Source organism: Archocentrus centrarchus, unplaced genomic scaffold (genome assembly GCF_007364275.1).
Source record: "Archocentrus centrarchus isolate MPI-CPG fArcCen1 unplaced genomic scaffold, fArcCen1 scaffold_52_ctg1, whole genome shotgun sequence".
NCBI classification, from domain to species: Eukaryota; Metazoa; Chordata; class Actinopteri; order Cichliformes; family Cichlidae; genus Archocentrus; species Archocentrus centrarchus.
The window spans coordinates 342,008-356,727 of record NW_022060274.1 but is presented as its reverse complement, the minus strand read 5'-3'; positions in this window follow the sequence as shown (position 1 = coordinate 356,727).

Below are 14,720 nucleotides of genomic sequence, written 5' to 3'. Positions count from 1 at the left end.
CATATGGACTGTTTGGACTGTTTTTTCTGGCTTTGTGCCACTGTTTTTGGTTTTGTTTTGGGGCCCGTGTTCCTTTCCCGGTAGGCGTCCTGACCTGTTTTTGACTCCTGTTGGACTCTTGTGTTTTGGTTTTGTTTCGGTCCCTCCTTCTGGTTCCCCCTCCGCCCGCCCTGGTCTGGGTTTGTGTTTTGTTTTTGTGGCCATCGGGTGCCGGCCCTTGTTGGGGGGGTGTGCTATCATGGTCCTGGGCCGGTGTTTTGTGGTTTTTTTTTTTTTTTTTTTAAAGCCTGTCATGTCTGGTAGATCTTGCAAGCAGAACTGTGATCTGAATGCGTTGTTGTGCCAAACATATTTGCTATTTCAAGATGAGCTCTATAGGTTCTCAATAGGCTCTTCTTGTTGATGTTTTAACCCTTTATTTTATTTATCTGAGTTATTTTTCCACATACTATGTAACAGCCAGAGCTGACAGGCTGAAGAAGAGGAAAATAAAGAGAAGAAAAAGGGAGAGAGAAAGGGAGCAAAAAAAAAAGGGGAAAGAGCACAAGTCTATTAATCAGATAGTTCATCACTTTAACATATAAAAAAATACTATCAATACTTGCAAAAATAAATTTGTGTGTGAAAAACAAAACTAACAAAGCATGTTACGCACACCAACAATTTTGTTGAGTTGTGATTGAGTGGGCGTTTGTGTCTGTGTCATGTTTGTGTCTGTGTCATGGAACGTACTTACCAATGAGGGCAAAACGCTGCAGCTCCACCCATCAGAAGCCAGAGGCAGGTACGGAAAGCCCCCGGAACCCCAGGCCACCAGCAGCCCACCAAGGGCCAGGAAGACCCCCGGCCACTCAGTCCAAAGACAACCGCACACCTACCCCAGCAGACGGGAGAGGGTGGTCTCAGACGGAGCCCCCCCAGTCGAGGAGCGAGGGCTCCAGGGAACCCAAGGCGATGAGAAGCCAGCCCCCCCCCCGCGGCCAGCCCCCTGCACTGGCCGGCGGCAGGGCCCCCGGGCCCACGGCACCCAAGGACCGCCCGACCCTCCACAGAGCCCCCCCCACGCCGAAGAAGCCAACGCAGTCCCGCACCGCACCCCCAAGGGGGGCAGGCCAGCACCCACGCCAGAACACCCAGCCCCACCCAGGAACCCCGAGGCACCCCCATCCCAGGGGGGTAGGGGGGAGGAGGCAACCAGCAAGGAGCGGCCAGGAGGCAAGGCACAAGGCCCAGACCCAGGTCCAGCCATACATACAAACACACCCAGACACCCGTGTACACATTTATACACAGATACTCATACATGCCCATACATACTTACCCACACACAGATATGCCATACATACACATTCACTCACCCACCCATACTCACGGAGACGGTGACAAATACACAAAGACACACATTCATCCATAGCTACCCACCCTCTGAAGGCGGGGCAAGTGGAAACCACCCCAGGGCCAACAGCGACCCCAGGACGCCACCAGCCCGGTCCCCAAGGAACCACCCGACCCCTACCCCGGGCGAGACGCAAGAAATCGGGGTGTAAGATGACCCATCCACCCCTCCTCCTCCCCAACTTGTAGGTCTATGTGTTAATGTTTGTGAGTGAATGAGGTGTATAGGGTGCAGTTAAAATTGAGGGGACAGTTATGCCACAAGCGCCAACTGTTGGTCGTCAGCGCTTGCCCACACTGCCCCCCCAAAACCCTCCATGTCTAAAGTGCAAATAAAATTTGGAGACAGACAGTGACGAGGATCCGAGTGGGGCCACCTCAGCGGCCCACCTCATCAACCTCTGAGTAACATGCCTGCCCCAAAGGTCCTATGTGTATCAGGGTGTAAGTGTGTATGTGTTGTGAGTTATAATGACTAAAGTGCAATTAAAACGGAGAGGCAAGTGGTGGTGCAGCTCTCCACGTGGCCTCTCCATCCTACATCTGTGAGTGATGTGTATTCTGTGTGTGTGTGTGTGTGTGTTTGTGTATGGGGAGGGGGAGGGGGGGGGGGGGGGGGGGGGCATATGACCAGGAAGAATCCTGGAAGAAGAGAGCCAGCTGTCCGCTGGCTCAATAGGCACCCCGACCTCCCACACCCCAGCACAGGGCAGGGGGAGGTGAGCCCGGGGCCGCGGTGACAGCATCCCGGAGCACTGCAGCACCCGAGGTTGGCGCCCTCGCCCCCACTGCAGAGGGCGGCCCGCTCCCCCTAGATGCCCATTCACTCAACAATAGACACAAACAGGCGACAGGACATACTGGCCTGGTCATGGAAATGCAGTGCCCAGTCCCCCCCAACCACCCCACCGCGGCCCCATCCCCCACCCCACCCCCCTGCAATGCAGGCACCCCAGGGCCCCAAAAGCGTAGACCGGACATCCCGACGCCAGGCCAACCCACCCCACCCGGCGGCACGGCCGGGACCGCAGAGGCCCCCCCCGCGCCAGGGGGGGCCCACCGGGAGCCGGCGCGGCCCCAGTGCCGGGGCCCCAGACCCCAGACCCCAGCCCCCAAGCCATACAGGGAAGACCAGCCAACCGACCGAGGGCCGGCACCACCCCCCCAAGCACCCCGCCCACACCCCAGGACCGAGGCAGCACCATCCAAGCCCCCACCACCATCAACCAGGACAGGCACACAGACATCACCAGAAGGTCGCCCCAGGACTCCAGTCTCAGGAGGCTACCAGCTACCTAGGCCTCCGGAGTCCCCACCCACCCCCCCACAAAGCACATCAGGAGCAGAGCCCGCAGCCCACCACCCCCACTAAGTAATGGAGCTGAGCAGTGGGAACCAAAGAGAGTCAAATTCCTCCAATTTGTTTTTAGAAGAAGCAGACATTCTCTCTAAACTAACATGATCTACTAATAAATTTCTGTACTGAGTAATACATAGTTTATTTTTTGTCTTCCAGTTCATGAGGATCATCTTCTTAGCGATGCACAAGGCAGTAAGAACTATGTGTGATATATTTAACTCCATAATTAATTCACTGACATCACCTAAGATGCATAGTCTGGGGGAAGTTGGGATACGACAGCTAAACCATGTGGATAGATCTTCACAAATCCTCTGCCAAAATCTCTGAACTGGTACACAAGACCACAGAGCGTGTAGATGATTATCCTCTGAATTGCTTGTACAGTGGGTGCATATGTTTGAGTGTGTAAGGCCCATTTGGAACATCCTTTGTCCAGTGTAGTATGTTCTATGGAGAATCTTATATTGTACAAGTTGTATTTGGGGTCTTTTAGTCATTTTGAAGATATTTAAACATATTTCTGTCCATAAATTTTGATCCAGGTTGACAGAAAGATCACGCTCCCATTTTGTAATTGGGAGGGAAACTGAATCATCAGTTTTTATTAATAATTTATATAATTTTGATAACAATTTTGGGGTACAGAGGTTAAGAAATTCTGTTACCCAAGTAGGCATTTCTAGATTCAATTGATTAAGGTTAAATCTTCCCTGTAGGACGGACTTAACTTGTTGATATTCCAGAAATCTACCGTTGCCAATTCTATATTTTGATATAAGTTCTTGGAACTTGATAAAATTTCCATCTTGGATAATATGTTCTAAGTTATTTATACCCTTATCACGCCATAACGGAAAATTCAGCATTTTCTTTTTCTGACAAATATCTGGATTGTTCCAAATGGGTGTTAGTTTACAGGGGATGATTGAAGACTTAGTTATTTTTAAAAATTCCCACCAGGCTGTCAGAGAGGTATTTATACTAAGGACTTTATAGCAGTTATCATGTTTAATACTGGAACTAATGAAAGGTAAATCTGAGATTTTTAGTTTTCCACAAAACGCCTGTTCTAGATCCAGCCATGGGTTGTCTAATGAATTGGATTTGATCCACTTTGAAATATACTGCAATCTACTGCTTAAGAAATAGTAATAAAAGTTTGGTAATTCTAGACCTCCACTGTGTTTTGGCTTTTGTAAAGTTTTTAAGCTTATTCTTGACGGTTTGTTTTTCCATAAAAATTTTGAGATGTTTGAATCTAGTGACTTAAACCAAGGAAGAGTAGGTTTATTAGGGATCAATGAAAATAGATAATTAATTTTTGGTAAAACCATCATTTTAATGGCAGCAACTCTCCCCATGAGTGATATAGGTAAACTGTTCCAACGTGTGAGATCATCCTCTATTGTTTTTAATAAGGGGATATGATTTAATCGTACCAAGTCTGAGAGCCTGGCGGAAAGATTTATGCCTAAATATCTAATATTTCCTGACTTTAGTGGGGTCCTAGAGGTTCTCTGGAAATTACAATTCAGAGGCAAAACTGTTGATTTACTCCAATTGATAGAGTAATCAGATATAGATGAGAACTTATCTATCAGTGTGATAGTCTTCAAAAGAGAGCCTTGTGAATTCCCAAGGAAAAGTAATACATCATCAGCATAAAGGCTAAGTTTATGGTCCATATTTTCAGTTTGAATCCCTTTAATATTTACATTTTGACGGATTGCTGCTGCTAGCGGCTCAATGAAAATTACAAAAAGAGAGGGAGAGAGTGGGCAGCCCTGCCTAGTGCCCCTCTGCAGACTGAAACTTTGTGAAATGAGATCATTTGTCCTAACACGCGCATTCGGAGAGCTGTGTAGTGTTCTGATCCAGTTTATAAAGGATGAACCGAATCCAAATTTTTGCAGAACTGCTAGTAAGAATTTCCAATTTACCCGATCAAATGCCTTCTCTGCATCTAAAGACACGATTGTCGTCTCTAATTTGTTAATAGAACAATAGTCTATTATATTTATCAGTCGAAGTGTATTATTGGCTGAGTGCCGACCCTTGATAAAGCCTGTTTGATCTGGATGTACAATAAATGGAGTAATACTTTCTAATCTTTTGGCAAGGGCTTTGCAAATTATTTTAAGATCTACATTAATGAGAGAGATTGGCCTGTAGCTGGATGGGAGTGTGGGGTCTTTGCCTGGTTTAAGAAGCAGGCTAATGTTAGCAGAGTTTAAGGTTGGAGATAAGATGTGGTCATTCTGAATCTGAGTTACCATTCTGAAAAAAATGGGAGCTAGCTCAGACCAAAATTCTTTATAAAGCTCGGCTGGAAAACCATCTGGGCCTGGGGCTTTATTATTTGGGAGATGCTGTAGGGCTTCACTAAGTTCAGACAATGAAAGAGGTAAATCCAGAGCTGCAGCCTGGCTGTCATTTAGTTTTGGTAGATTTATATTATTAAGAAATTCTTCAATTTCAGTATCAGATGGGTTAATCTGTGGTGAATATAAGGCTTCATAGAAGTCTTTGAAAGAGTTATTTATTTGTTGTGGGTCATGAGTAATAATACCAGTCGAGTCTTTAATAGAAAAAATAGCTGTTTTTTCTTTATTCAGTTTTAATTGCTTGGCCAGGAATTTTCCAGATTTATTTCCATGCTCAAAGTTTTCCAAACGCAGCCTCTGTAACATAAATTGTGTCCTTTTATCAATTATTTCATTTAGCTCCAGTTTCAGTTTCCTCAGGCTGATAATTGTATGTTCTTGTGGTGAAGCGGCATAGGCAGTTTCTAAAGATTTAATTTTTTGTTCTAATTCTAACACAAGTGCTTTTTCTTTATTTTTCCTATGCGAGCAGTAAGATATTATTTTGCCCCGCATTACTGCCTTTCCTGCTTCCCAAAGAACACATGGTGATATTCCTGGAATATCATTATATTCTAAGTATGCTGACCATTCCTTTTTGAAATAATTAATAAAATCTTCTTCTTTAAGTAATGATGTATTAAATCTCCAGTTCCTGATTGGTGGTGTGACTCTTTTCTGTGTCAGAGACATAGACACCGGTGCATGATCGCTAATAGTGATAGGGTGAATCTGAGTGTCTGTGATATCCATCATTATGGAGCTGCTAACTAAAAAGTAATCTAAGCGGGAATGAGATTTGTGTACTGGTGAGAAATAACTATAATCTCTCAAAGTAGGGTGATGTGAACGCCAAGCATCGCAAAGTCCAAAATCCTTCATGTACTGTTTAAGAATGTCTGCAGACTGCCAGTTCCTCTGACTCACTGCTGTACTGAGCCTGTCAATATCTGCATTAAGTACCAGGTTGAAGTCTCCTCCTATTACAAGTGTGGTGTCAGAGTGATCTGAGAGTGAAGTGAACAAAGCATGAAAGAAGGAGGGGTCATCAACATTTGGTCCATATATACTAGCAATACATAAATCTGTATTCTGTATAGATAAATTAAGTATTATAAATCTACCTTCAGGGTCTATTGTACTGTTGCTAATGTTAAAGTTTATCTTCTTGTTAATCAATATAGCTACACCTCTTTGTTTGGAGTTATAGCAGGCTGAGTACGTGTGAGGGAACTGTGGAGAGGAAAGAGTGAGCACAGATGTTTTGGACACATGTGTCTCCTGTAGAAAAAACATCTGCTTTTAAGTCTTTTAACCGATTAAAAATTTTTAGTCTCTTTTCCCTCGAACCAGCCCCGTGCACATTCCATGAGACAAATCTGAGTGTGCTCATATTTAAACTAACTGATGGACTGTTGTGTGCTCACTAAAGATGTGTGTGTGTGTGTACATATGTTCTGTATGTTGGCGTGTGCCCTTTATATTGATGTGTGCGTGTGTATGTGCGCTGTATGTTGGTGTGTGTGCATCTGCGCTGTATGTTAGTGTAGTAAACTGTAGCATTGTAAGTGACGTAAACATATTGCTGAGTGCAGAAAGAAAAAAGACGTGTAAAAAGTGACCTAAGTGACATAAGAATGAAATTAGATGAGGGGAAAACAAAACAGAACAAACAAACAAACAAACGATCACGGTACTATGCTGACTCGTCGGCGTTAATGGTACTACTTAGACAGATTTAGACTATTTAATGGTACTGTTTAGATGGTTGAAAAAAAAACTCAGAAAAGAACGTTAATATGGACACAGATCACCTGATCGATCAGCAGAGCCATGGCGTGGTGTTTTTGTCTCGGTAAAGCTGTCCGTTCACATACAGTTTGTCCACGGCGATGACAGCCCGGGAGCCTCCCTGCATGAACTTCTTCCGGATGGGGAATAGGGCCTTGCGTCGCTCCAGAATCTCCTTTGGAAACTGGTCGTTGACGCTGAAGTCCGTCCCTCTCAGCTCCCGGCCGCGGCTCTTCACCAGCTCTTTTTCTTTGAAGTGTTCGAATTTGGCCACGATCGGTCTGGGTCTGCGTGCTCCGGGTCGCTTCCCTCCCAGGCGGTGGACTCTATGGAAGGCGATGGTCTTCACGGCGTCCTCCGGGAGCTTCAGGTGAGTTTGGATAAATTCCTTCACTGTAGCCTCCGGGTCCTCCTCTGCCTTCTCCGGGATACCTGAAAACACAAGATTTTCTCTCATGCTGCGGGCCTGAAGCTCGATAATCGATTCTTTAATTTTCTTATTTTCTTCTGAGAGCCGGGTCGTTTCCTCGGTGAGGGAATTCACCGACTCTCTGAGGACAGCGTTTTCAGCAGCCAGTGTTTCCACCTGATGCTGGCTGAACTCGACTGACTCCCGCAGGGCCTGAAACTCCTTATGGAGGATTTCAACCAGGGCCAAGCGGGCGTCAAAGCTGGACAATTTGTTATTAATGGACTCCAGAATGTCCACAATATTGGTGGTGGGTGGCGAAGTTGCCTCTGGGGAATCTTCTGGGCGGCTTCTTTTTGTGGACGGCGTTCCTTTGCTGGTGGAGGGAGTCGGCGTCTTGTCTGTTTTCCCCATGACGACTCGCTCAAAACACCCGTCGATGTACCGCAGCAAACTATCCAGGTCCTCTTCACCGTCCTCCAGATTGTTGAAAATAATTTAAGTTAGGCTAAGAAACTACCTATATTTTTTGGTTTTAAGCCTGTCTAGTTATAAATTGGCGAAAAAAAAAAAGGCTAATCACGCAAATGTTTGCTGATAGAGTCACGCCGCCATTAACGATACTGCCGAGATTCACAAAGTCTCGCGTGACTACAGCATAGTCTGTTGTTTTGTGTTTTATATGGTTCTGTTTTGTTGTGGGGTCTCTGTTTCTGTCTCCCTGTGTTCTGTTCCTGTTGTCCCTCTGTGTCAGTGTCTCCGGGTGTCAAGCCAGTGTGTACCATGTTAGGTTATTTCCTGTTTTATTTTGGTAGGTTCTTGGTCTATGTGCTTTGGGTTTAGTTTATGTCTTGTACTTCCCTGCCAGCTGTTTTCCATTTGTTCATTACCTTCTGTGTATTCAACTCTTGTGTTTTCCATGCTTGTTGTCATTGATGGTTGTTGTCCGCTGTTCTGCATACTTGTCTGAGTTAGTCCAGTTTTGTTAGCTTCATGTCTCTCCCCGTTGAGTGTATGCCAAGAAGAGTTCATGTTGTTGTCGATACCATTTGGTGTAAATAATGTGTGAATTACACCATTCCCGGAGTCTGCATATTGGGGTCCTCCTTCCTGCCTGCACAGCGGCCATCCGTGACAGGATCAGGGTCAGGGATTCAGACTGGATCAGGTCCAGATCCAGCAGGCTCCAGTCATTTCCCAGCTCATCTAGTCTGGGTCCGTTCATAATGGATCAGTGTTAAATTTGACAGCAAATTTTGATTTAGTTTTAGTCATAGTCTTTTGATGAAAATGTAATTTAGTTTTAGTCAGAAATTAATCATCTGAATAGTTTTAGTCTAGTTTTAGTCGACTAATTAGCGTAAGAATATAGTCGACTAAATCTACAGTTGATTCAGTCGACGAAAATATAAAGGGTGTAAAATGTAAATGGTCTTTCTTCATTTCCCTTGAATTACTCATTATACACCCTTACATGAAATTAAACATTTATTAAAAGTTGTGGAATATTATTAATGCTTGAAAGACCAATATACACACAAACATATTGAACAAACAACATCTTTATTTACCTGACCTTGTTTATTGAGCATAACAATAAAATATTGATGAGTAGGCCTGCTCTGCCTGAAAAATTTACAGGCTAGCGTGGCCTTCCTGTGTTTAGATCAAATTTGTGCAACTGTGCATTTGATTGGATGTTTTCCCAACTTGTCTCGCCCTGTCACAAATTAAATCCATTCTGGTTGTCAGTGGTTCTCAAATTCAGGCCTCATGGCCCAGTGTCCTGCATGTTTTAGGTGCCGTTTACACGAGACCGTTTTCATTTTGAAACGGCGTCGTTTTGATGCGTTTCGGCCTTGCGTTTACACGACAACGGTGTCGTTTTGATGTGTTTCGATGTGTTTTGGAAATGGGGTCCAGAGTGGAGCGTTTCAGAAATGCACTGGCTTGCGTTCTTGTGTAAACACTTGAAACCGGGGTGATTTGAAAACGCTCGACTCGCACATGCGCACTATGGTTGCAACAGCCACAGTTTTTCGTGCACGCGCAAATTGATAAACAGTACTCGCGGATTCACGAGTGCTTCTTACGCTTTTGTTGTGTTTTTACCGTTTTGTAATTCAGCGTTGTGTGCACCAGCGATCCAACCTCATTGTCAGTCCACACAAAACCTCTCACATTGGCCGTTTTGTAAGTAAAGAACAATTTGCCGCACTACCTACTGTGTCACTCCATGCATGCGCGTCTTGCATAAACAAACTTTACAAAGAGAAAACCAACGCCAACTTGTGGTCTGGCATGGGAACTACATCGTTTTCATCGTTTCACGTCATCGTGTAAACGCGGATTGTTTCTGAAACGCTATCATGTAAACGAAAGGCTGAAACGCATCAAAACGACACCGTTTCCAGTGAAAACGGCTTCGTGTAAACGGGGCCTCAGATGTGTCCCTGATCCAACACACCTGAATCAAATGGCTGATTACCTCACCAGTATGCAGTCAAGTTTTCCAGAGTCCTGCTAATGACTTCTATATTTGACTCAGGTGTGTTGAAGCAGAGACACAGATGTTTTTTGTAAATCGAAATGATGTGACTTTTGTCATGTTCTTAATTTGAACAAATAACCGTAGACCTTTGTGTGCTGAAGATCACGTCCTTTATTGTCAAAACTCAAACAACAACAAACCCGCATGCTGACTTCTGCACGTCACATGACCTTCCAGGATCACATTCAAGATCCCTGTTTAACATTCATTATTCACGAACACCACATCTCCCCTTTTAACAAATAAGGAAACACATTTTTTTTCTTTTCTTTCGTTCAACTAGCAAGGCACACAAATATAACATAAATTGGAAATTTCCAACCTTGTACCCTTTTTGTTAATGTAAGTCAAACATAACTCAAATCTTTTTTTTTAATAAACTGTTAGCAGTCCTTTAACCCTTTTTCTTTTTTTTCCTTCTGATCTTACAGATCTAGTTTAGTAGGCTTCCTTACTATTCTCCCTGATCTTGTCCTCACAACATCAGCTTTTGCAGGAGTAGCAGATGATGAAACAGCTGATGAAGGCTGCTCTGCAGGCACTCCTGTCAACCCCATTTCCACAGTCTTATCTTGCAAAGTTGAATGTAAGGGAATCAAATGCTTGTGATTTCACCTCACTGATCCCTGGGGTAAATCCACTGTGTAGGATCTTGGTGTGGCATGATTTTTGATCACAGTCCCCAGTGTTTTTGCATCTGTGATCCAAACTTGTTCCCCTGGTGATAGGTCACTCAAGAGTTTGGCACGATGACGCCTGCTGAAGTTAGCAATGTCCATCATCCTGGTCTTCTGTATCTCACATCAAATATTGCACCTAATACTCAGGTGACGATAAACTAAAATCTGCCAATTAAATTTAAGTCACCTGCAAAGACCGACAACGCCACCCTGGGAATTTCACCCAGGGAAATATACCTTCAGCAGATACCAATTCACCAAAACAAGAAGGACACTCAGGTTCGTTTCACTTAAGACAGGGACGTTGTAAGATATTTAAAAAAAAAAATAAAAATTTTATAATAAACAATAAAACAACAATTGCATAAAAGTGTAAAATGGTCTTGGAGCTGCGGCTTACCCGTGGCGAATGGGGTGCTTGAAGAAAAGCTGAAAATCACCAATGCACACGTGAATACTTGGTACCCGTCACCAGCACGCGCACACACAAAAGTGCCACACGAAGTATTATGCAGTCAGTCACGGCACACAAAAATAGATCCCACCACCAGGGGGCACCCAGATAAATAAATAGATGAAATAAAACCAATTACAATTCAATCAAATTTAATAAAAGACATTCACCAACTAAAACATGTATTAAAATAATAAAGCAGTGTGGGTGAGGGGTGACTCACCACACACGCACATTGTTAAAAACCCAGGTTCTCAAATAAAATCCCCACAACCCACCATTCAAAAACTGGCAGGCGTGCAATAAAACAAAATAAAAGCACGCCTGCGTATAACAATAGTGCTAAAACTCTCCAATGTGCAGTCTTCCTGCCGGCATAACATCGAAGTTATCGCACTAATAATAAAACAAGGCAGCGGGCATAAAACACTTATATAGAAAAAAAGGGAAAGGCAAAACAGCAGCATGTTGTAGCTTTATCCTGAGGAAGCAACACGCCGCCGACCCAGGCCCAAACACCCTATAACACACAGTAAATATTAAAATGATGACTGGCAAAGATGTTGAGTATCAACAGAAACCCACGGAATTACATACCAGTCAATGCCTGTGGGAACCAAATTGGCCGGTACGGGGCTTCCCCAGCTACTACCTACAAGTATAAAGACCAATAAGCTACAGGATAAAAATCGCATTACAATAAAAGGAGGCATACCATACCTGAAGCTTATGGAGGGAGGGCTCCTAACAGGGTTACCACCAGCGTACTCTGTAACACGAAAGATCCGTAAGGACCAGAGCAAGCAGACCTACAGCAGCAACAATATGTACTCAGCCCTTACCTGCTACAGCTAGGAGAAAGTATGAATGAGAACCCGGAAGTGTGTGCGTCACCAGAAGCAAGATCACAATATACTGTAGCACGCCACCCTTTTATACCACGGCCTCCCAATCATAGCAGCCAACCAATTAGAGTCCCTTTTGCTACAATGGCAGCGTTGTGAGCAACCGTTGGCCCATTAAGAGCTCGGCAAGGCTGTATCCGTTCTGCAGCAGTGTAGCTCTATAAGCAAGAAGAGCTAAATAAGGGTCTGCTGCTTTCTTTAACAGGTTTTTCACAGTTTTTACTGAGTGATCCACTTCCCCATTACTCTGTGGAAATCTTGGGCTGCTGGTGATGTGTTCAAACCCATATGAGGCAGCAAAAGACTCAAAAACTCGCCTAGAATACTGTGGTCCATTATCTGACATTAGAAACTCTGGGATACCATGCCGGGCAAAAACGGACTTAAGACGCGCTATGATCTCATTTGTTTTTGTCCCCTTTAGGAGGGCTATTTCAACATATCTTTAAAAATAGTCCACAACAAGAAGGTAAGTTTTCCCTGCCAACTCAAAAAGATCTGTGTCTAATTTTTGGCATGGGCGGGCAAGGGTGCTGGGAAGGTATGAGTGGTTCGCTGTGATTGTCTGTTTCCTGTATACAAGTTCTACATTTTAACACCATTTCACTTATTTGCTGACTGAGTCCAGGCCACCACACTGACTGGCGAGTGCGGACTCTGCACTTAACTCTTTGATGTCCCTCATGAAGCTTTTCTAACACATCATTGCGCATCGCTGAAGGGGTAAGAAGTCGTGAGCCTTTTAGCAGCAAGCCATCTTTCACAGTCAGAGTGGCACGTTCTGGCCAGTAATGTTTCAGCAGTGGTTCCTGTTTTTCCTGATTTGGCCATCCTTGTGTGCACATCTTCATGACACGTGCACAAATGTTATCACTCTGTAACTCTCCTTTAAGTATGTCAAAGTACGAAGAACTAACTGGCAGATTTGCAATGATATTGTCCACATAGATGTCTGTGTCTTCCATTAGTTCTTTATCAGAATGGGACATTTGTCTTTTAACAGGTGAATGGGACCATGTGTCTGCTGTCCAGAGTGATTTACCTGGGGCGTACTGTATCTCATACGAGTAGCGCATGAGTCTCATCGTGAAATGCTGAATCCTTGGTCGAAGAAGAGCCAAAGCTTGTCCTCCCAGCAAGGAAATGAGAGGCTTGTGATCTGTTTCTAAGCTGAGGACTGTTTCCAGAGCCATGACTTCAGGCAGGTGTGGCAGGGGGTTCGGCATATCTACAAACCCAGCCTGTTAGTTGATGAGAGTAACATCAATCTGGCAGAGGAGCTAAACAGCTTCTTTGCACGCTTTGAGGTACAGCAACCAGAGAGAGCCATCCAACATCCATCAGCAGGCAGCAGCAGCATCCTCAGGCTGCAAGAACAAGACGTGAGGCATATGCTGGAAACTGTGAACCCCAGGAAAGCTATGGGGCCCGATGGTGTCTCTGGACGGGTACTGAAGGTCTGTGCGGCTCAGCTGGCTGGTATTTTTACCAGCATTTTTAACCAGTCCCTGAGCCAGGCTGCTGTCCCTCCCTGTCTGAAGTCCTCCATTATCGTCCCCATCCTCAAGAAGAACACTATCAGAGGTTTGAATGACTACAGGCCAGTAGCACTCACACCAGTTGTTATGAAGTGCTTTAAAAGGTTGTCTGAGCTCATGTCATCTCCAGTCTCTCCCCCAGACTAGACCCCCACCAGTTTGCCTACAGAGCCAACAGGTCCACAGAGGACGCCATTGCCACGGCCCTCCACTCTGCCCTCTCTCACCTGGAGCAGGGGGGGGAACTACGCTCGGCTGGTCTTTGCGGACTTCAGCTCGGCGTTTAACACCATCCTTCCTGGCAGACTGGTGACTAAACTGTCAGATCTGGGTATACCACGCTCCACCTGTCTTTGGATCAAGGACTTCCTGACAGACCGTTCCCAGAGGGTAAGAGTAGGTCCCCACCTCTCTTCAGCCATCAGCCTCAGCACCGGCTCTCCACAGGGCTGTGTGCTGAGTCCCCTACTCTTCACCCTCTACACACATGACTGCACCTCCATACATGCCAGTAACTGCATCATTAAGTTTGCGAATGACACCACTGTAGTGGGGCTCATATCGGGGGGGATGAGTCAGTATACCGGGACGAGGTGGTGCAGTGAGAATAACTTGATCCTGAACACCACTAAGACAAAGGAGATGGTAGTAGACTTCAGGAGGACAACACATGTCATTCAACTTCCATTGAGTGTCCATTGATATAGAGTTCACGCGCACCAGAAGGCCAAGAGCTGTGACGGCAGGCAATCCAAGCAGTGGCGTGGTGAGGTTTTTAACAACATAGACCTTTTCCATTGTACGCTTGTCTCCGTAAATAAGCTGTAATTTCGTGTAACCTGCAACCACCAGTGGCGGTGGTTGCAGGGCCTAACAGGGGTTTCACAGGTTTGTGAAGAACAGGCTTTTCAATGCTGGGAAACAGTCTATTCCAATCTGTTTGAGCCATGGCTGTGACATCTGCACCTGTATCAAGCTTAAATTTTAGTATGGTGTCATGTATTTGTATGTCAGCTGTCCATGCCTGATTTTCTGTGGTCACAGCGCCAAGGAAGAAACTTTCCTCCTCTTCCCCCTCTTTGACACTTTGCACTTTTTTGCTGTACCTGCACGCACGTTGATAATGTCCTTTCTTCCCACAGAAATGACATTTTGCATCCTTAGCAGGACATTCGTGTTTAGGGTGAGGGGAGCCTCCGCACCTGAAGCACTTTGTACTCGATGTGCTTCTGCTTTTACTGTCGACCTGTGGATGTGTTTTAGCACTTTTA